The following is a 7,390-nucleotide window of genomic DNA, read 5'->3' as shown; positions in this document are numbered from 1 at the left end:
AATTGTATTTATGTAGTTTTAGCCTATGCTTTATTAAATTGTATTTATGTTGTTTATCCTATGCTTTATTAAATTGTATTTATGTTGTTTATCCTATGTTTCATTAAATTGTATTTATGTTGTTTTATCCTATGCTTTATTAAATTGTATTTATGTTGTTTTGTCCTATGCTTTATTGAATTGTATTTATGTTGTTTTATCCTATGCTTTATTAAATTGTAATTCTGTGGTTTTATCCTAGGCTTTATTAAATTGTATTTGTGTTGTTTTAAACTATGCTTTATTAAATTGTATTTATGTTGTTTTAACCTATGCTTTATTAAATTTTATTCATGTTGTTTTATCTTATGCTTTATTAAATTGTATTTATGTTGTTTTATCCTATGCTTTATTAAATTGAATTTATGTTGTTTTATCCTATGCTTTATTATATTGTATTTACTTTGTTTTATCCTAAGCTTTATTAAATTGTATTTATGTAGTTTTAGCCTATGCTTTATTAAATTGTATTTATGTTGTTTATCCTATGCTTTATTAAATTGTATTTATGTTGTTATCCTATGTTTCATTAAATTGTATTTATGTTGTTTTATCCTATGCTTTATTAAATTGTATTTATGTTGTTTTAGCCTATGCTCTATTAAATTGTATTTATGTTGTTTTATCCTATGCTTTATTAAATTGTATTTATGTTGTTTTATCCTATGCTTTATTAAATTGTATTTATGTTGTTTTATCGTATGCTTTATTAAATTTTATTTATGTTGTTTTATCCTATGCTTTATTAAATTGTATTTATGTTGTTTTAACCTATGCTTTATTAAATTGTATTTATGTTGTTTTAACCTATGCTTTATTAAATTGTATTTATGTTGTTTTATCATATGCTTTATTAAATTGTATTTATGTTGTTTTATCCTATGCTTTATTAAATTTTATTTATGTTGTTTTATCCTATGCTTTATTAAATTGTATTTATGTTGTTTTATCCTACGCTTTATTAAATTTTATTTATGTTGTTTTATCCTATGCTTTATTAAATTTTATTTATTTTGTTTTATCCTGTGTTTTATTAAATTGTATTTATGTTGTTTTATCCTATGCTTTATTAAATTGAATTTATGTTGTTTTATCCTATGCTTTATTAAATTGTATTTATGTTGTTTTAACCTATGCTTTATTAAATTGTATTTATGTTGTTTTATCCTATGCTTTATTAAATTGTATTCATGTTGTTTTATCTTATGCTTTATTAAATTGTATTTATGTTGTTTTATCCTATGCTTTATTAAATTGAATTTATGTTGTTTTATCCTATGCTTTATTATATTGTATTAAATTTGTTTTATCCTATGCTTTATTAAATTGTATTTATGTAGTTTTAGCCTATGCTTTATTAAATTGTATTTATGTTATTTTATCCTATGCTTTATTAAATTGTATTTATGTTGTTTATCCTATGTTTCATTAAATTGTATTTATGTTGTTTTATCCTCTGCTTTATTAAATTGTATTTATGTTGTTTTGTGCTATGCTTTATTAAATTGTATTTATGTTGTTTTATCCTATGCTTTATTAAATTGTATTTCTGTGGTTTTATCCTATGCTTTATTAAATTGTATTTATGTTGTTTTAACCTATGCTTTATTAAATTGTATTTATGTTGTTTTATCCTATGCTTTATTAAATTGTATTTATGTTGTTTTAACCTATGCTTTATTAAATTTTATTCATGTTGTTTTATCTTATGCTTTATTAAATTGTATTTATGTTGTTTTATCCTATGCTTTATTAAATTGAATTTATGTTGTTTTATCCTATGCTTTATTATATTGTATTTACTTTGTTTTATCCTAAGCTTAATTAAATTGTATTTATGTAGTTTTAGCCTATGCTTTATTAAATTGTATTTATGTTGTTTATCCTATGCTTTATTAAATTGTATTTATGTTGTTATCCTATGTTTCATTAAATTGTATTTATGTTGTTTTATCCTATGCTTTATTAAATTGTATTTATGTTGTTTTAGCCTATGCTCTATTAAATTGTATTTATGTTGTTTTATCCTATGCTTTATTAAATTGTATTTATGTTGTTTTATCCTATGCTTTATTAAATTGTATTTATGTTGTTTTATCCTAAGCTTTATTAAATTTTATTTATGTTGTTTTATCCTATGCTTTATTAAATTGTATTTATGTTGTTTTAACCTATGCTTTATTAAATTGTATTTATGTTGCTTTAACATATGCTTTATTAAATTGTATTTATGTTTTTTTGTCTTATGCTTTATTAAATTGTATTTATGTTATTTTGACCTATGATTTACTAAATTGTATTTATGTTGTTTTATCCTGTGCTTTATTAAATTGTATTTATGTTGTTTTAACCTATGCTTTATTAAATTGTATTTATGTTGTTTTATCATATGCTTTATTAAATTGTATTTATGTTGTTTTATCCTATGCTTTATTAAATTTTATTTATGTTGTTTTATCCTATGCTTTATTAAATTGTATTTATGTAGTTTTAGCCTATGCTTTATTAAATTGTATTTATGTTGTTTTATCCTATGCTTTATTAAATTGTATTTATGTTGTTTATCCTATGTTTCATTAAATTGTATTTATGTTGTTTTAACCTATGCTTTATTAAATTGTATTTATGTTGTTTTATCCTATGCTTTATTAAATTGTATTTATGTTGTTTTAACCTATGCTTTATTAAATTGTATTCATGTTGTTTTGTCCTATACTTTATTAAATTGTATTTATGTTGTTTTATCCTATGCTTTATTAAATTGTAATTCTGTGGTTTTATCCTATGCTTTATTAAATTGTATTTATGTTGTTTTAAACTATGCTTTATTAAATTGTTTTTATGTTGTTTTGTCCTATGCTTTATTAAATTGTATTTATGTTATTTTAACCTATGCTTTATTAAATTTTATTTTTGTTGTTTTATCCTATGCTTTATTAAATTGTATTTATGTTGTTTTATCCTATGCTTTATTAAATTGTATTTATGTTGTTTTATCCTATGCTTTATTAAATTGTATTTATGTTGTTTTATCCTATGCTTTATTAAATTGTATTTATGTTGTTTTATCCTATGCTTTATTAAATTGTATTTATGTTGTTTTATCCTATGCTTTATTAAATTGTAATTCTGTGGTTTTATCCTATGCTTTATTAAATTGTATTTATGTTGTTTTAAACTATGCTTTATTAAATTGTTTTTATGTTGTTTTGTCCTATGCTTTATTAAATTGTATTTATGTTATTTTAACCTATGCTTTATTAAATTTTATTTATGTTGTTTTATCCTTTGCTTTATTAAATTGTATTTATGTTGTTTTATCCTATGCTTTATTAAATTTTATTTATGTTGTTTTATCCTATGCTTTATTAAATTGTATGTATGTTGTTTTATCCTATGCTTTATTAAATTGTATTTATGTTGTTTTAACCTATGCTTTATTAAATTGTATTTATGTTGCTTTAACATATGCTTTATTAAATTGTATTTATGTTTTTTGTCTTATGCTTTATTAAATTGTATTTATGTTGTTTTATCCTATGCTTTATTAAATTGAATTTATGTTGTTTTATCCTATGCTTTATTATATTGTATTTACTTTGTTTTATCCTAAGCTTTATTAAATTGTATTTATGTAGTTTTAGCCTATGCTTTATTAAATTGTATTTATGTTGTTTATCGTATGCTTTATTAAATTGTATTTATGTTGTTTATCCTATGTTTCATTAAATTGTATTTATGTTGTTTTATCCTATGCTTTATTAAATTGTATTTATGTTGTTTTAACCTATGCTTTATTAAATTGTATTCATGTTGTTTTGTCCTATACTTTATTAAATTGTATTTATGTTGTTTTATCCTATGCTTTATTAAATTGTAATTCTGTGGTTTTATCCTATGCTTTATTAAATTGTATTTATGTTGTTTTAAACTATGCTTTATTAAATTGTTTTTATGTTGTTTTGTCCTATGCTTTATTAAATTGTATTTATGTTATTTTAACCTATGCTTTATTAAATTTTATTTTTGTTGTTTTATCCTATGCTTTATTAAATTGTATTTATGTTGTTTTATCCTATGCTTTATTAAATTGTATTTATGTTGTTTTATCCTATGCTTTATTAAATTGTATTTATGTTGTTTTATCCTATGCTTTATTAAATTGTATTTATGTTGTTTTATCCTATGCTTTATTAAATTGTATTTATGTTGTTTTATCCTATGCTTTATTAAATTGTAATTCTGTGGTTTTATCCTATGCTTTATTAAATTGTATTTATGTTGTTTTAAACTATGCTTTATTAAATTGTTTTTATGTTGTTTTGTCCTATGCTTTATTAAATTGTATTTATGTTATTTTAACCTATGCTTTATTAAATTTTATTTATGTTGTTTTATCCTTTGCTTTATTAAATTGTATTTATGTTGTTTTATCCTATGCTTTATTAAATTTTATTTATGTTGTTTTATCCTATGCTTTATTAAATTGTATGTATGTTGTTTTATCCTATGCTTTATTAAATTGTATTTATGTTGTTTTAACCTATGCTTTATTAAATTGTATTTATGTTGCTTTAACATATGCTTTATTAAATTGTATTTATGTTTTTTGTCTTATGCTTTATTAAATTGTATTTATGTTGTTTTATCCTATGCTTTATTAAATTGAATTTATGTTGTTTTATCCTATGCTTTATTATATTGTATTTACTTTGTTTTATCCTAAGCTTTATTAAATTGTATTTATGTAGTTTTAGCCTATGCTTTATTAAATTGTATTTATGTTGTTTATCGTATGCTTTATTAAATTGTATTTATGTTGTTTATCCTATGTTTCATTAAATTGTATTTATGTTGTTTTATCCTATGCTTTATTAAATTGTATTTATGTTGTTTTAACCTATGCTTTATTAAATTGTATTCATGTTGTTTTATCCTATGCTTTATTATATTGTATTTACTTTGTTTTATCCTAAGCTTTATTAAATTGTATTTATGTAGTTTTAGCCTATGCTTTATTAAATTGTATTTATTTTGTTTATCCTATGCTTTATTAAATTGTATTTATGTTGTTTATCCTATGTTTCATTAAATTGTATTTATGTTGTTTTATCCTATGCTTTATTAAATTGTATTTATGTTGTTTTGTCCTATGCTTTATTAAATTGTATTTATGTTGTTTTATCCTATGCTTTATTAAGTTGTAATTCTGTGGTTTTATCCTATGCTTTATTAAATTGTATTTATGTTGTTTTAAACTATGCTTTATTAAATTGTTTTTATGTTGTTTTGTCCTATGCTTTATTAAATTGTATTTATGTTGTTTTAACCTATGCTTTATTAAATTGTATTTATGTTGTTTTATCCTATGCTTTATTAAATTGTATTTATGTTGTTTTATCCTATGCTTTATTAAATTGTATTTATGTTGTTTTATCCTAAGCTTTATTAAATTGTATTTATGTTGTTTTATCCTATGCTTTATTAAATTGAATTTATGTTGTTTTATCCTATGCTTTATTAAATTTTATTTATGTTGTTTTATCCTATGCTTTATTAAATTGTATTTATGTTGTTTTATCCTATGCTTTATTAAATTGTATTTATGTTGTTTTATCCTAAGCTTTATTAAATTTTATTTATGTTGTTTTATCCTATGCTTTATTAAATTGTATTTATGTTGTTTTAACCTATGCTTTATTAAATTGTATTTATGTTGCTTTAACATATGCTTTATTAAATTGTATTTATGTTTTTTTGTCTTATGCTTTATTAAATTGTATTTATGTTGTTTTATCCTGTGCTTTATTAAATTGTATTTATGTTGTTTTAACCTATGCTTTATTAAATTGTATTTATGTTGTTTTATCCTATGCTTTATTAAATTGTATTTATGTTGTTTTAACCTATGCTTTATTAAATTGTATTCATGTTGTTTTATCTTATGCTTTATTAAATTGTATTTATGTTGTTTTATCCTATGCTTTATTAAATTGAATTTATGTTGTTTTATCCTATGCTTTATTATATTGTATTTACTTTGTTTTATCCTAAGCTTTATTAAATTGTATTTATGTAGTTTTAGCCTATGCTTTATTAAATTGTATTTATGTTGTTTATCCTATGCTTTATTAAATTGTATTTATGTTGTTTTATCCTATGCTTTATTAAATTGTATTTATGTTGTTTTATCCTATGCTTTATTAAATTGTATTTATGTTGTTTTATCCTATGCTTTATTAAATTGTATTTATGTTGTTTTGTCCTATGCTTTATTAAATTGTATTTATGTTATTTTAACCTATGCTTTATTAAATTTTATTTATGTTGTTTTATCCTATGCTTTATTAAATTGTATTTATGTTGTTTTATCCTATGCTTTATTAAATTGTATTTATGTTGTTTTAACCTATGCTTTATTAAATTGTATTTATGTTGTTTTATCCTATGCTTTATTAAATTGTATTTATGTTGTTTTATCCTATGCTTTATTAAATTGTATTTATGTTGTTTTATCCTATGCTTTATTAAATTGTATTTATGTTGTTTTGTCCTATGCTTTATTAAATTGTATTTATGTTATTTTAACCTATGCTTTATTAAATTTTATTTATGTTGTTTTATCCTATGCTTTATTAAATTGTATTTATGTTGTTTTATCCTATGCTTTATTAAATTGTATTTATGTTGTTTTAACATATGCTTTATTAAATTGTATTTATGTTGTTTTATCCTATGCTTTATTAAATTATATTTATGTTGTTTTATCCTATGCTTTATTAAATTGTATTTATGTTGTTTTATCCTATGCTTTATTAAATTGTATTTATGTTGTTTTGTCCTATGCTTTATTAAATTGTATTTATGTTATTTTAACCTATGCTTTATTAAATTTTATTTATGTTGTTTTATCCTATGCTTTATTAAATTGTATTTATGTTGTTTTATCCTATGCTTTATTAAATTGTATTTATGTTGTTTTATCCTATGCTTTATTAAATTGTATTTATGTTGTTTTATCCTATGCTTTATTAAATTGTATTTATGTTGTTTTATCCTATGCTTTATTAAATTGTATTTATGTTGTTTTATCCTATGCTTTATTAAATTGTAATTCTGTGGTTTTATCCTATGCTTTATTAAATTGTATTTATGTTGTTTTAAACTATGCTTTATTAAATTGTTTTTATGTTGTTTTGTCCTATGCTTTATTAAATTGTATTTATGTTATTTTAACCTAATGCTTTATTAAATTTTATTTATGTTGTTTTATCCTTTGCTTTATTAAATTGTATTTATGTTGTTTTATCCTATGCTTTATTAAATTGTATTTATGTTGTTTTATCCTATG

The sequence above is a fragment of the Phyllobates terribilis genome, unplaced genomic scaffold (genome assembly GCF_046119375.1).
Source record: "Phyllobates terribilis strain yellow unplaced genomic scaffold, ASM4611937v1 Scaffold_20__1_contigs__length_20440879, whole genome shotgun sequence".
NCBI lineage: Eukaryota > Metazoa > Chordata > Amphibia > Anura > Dendrobatidae > Phyllobates > Phyllobates terribilis.
The sequence above is the reverse complement of the archived record's forward strand: the minus strand, read 5'-3'. Positions refer to the sequence as shown.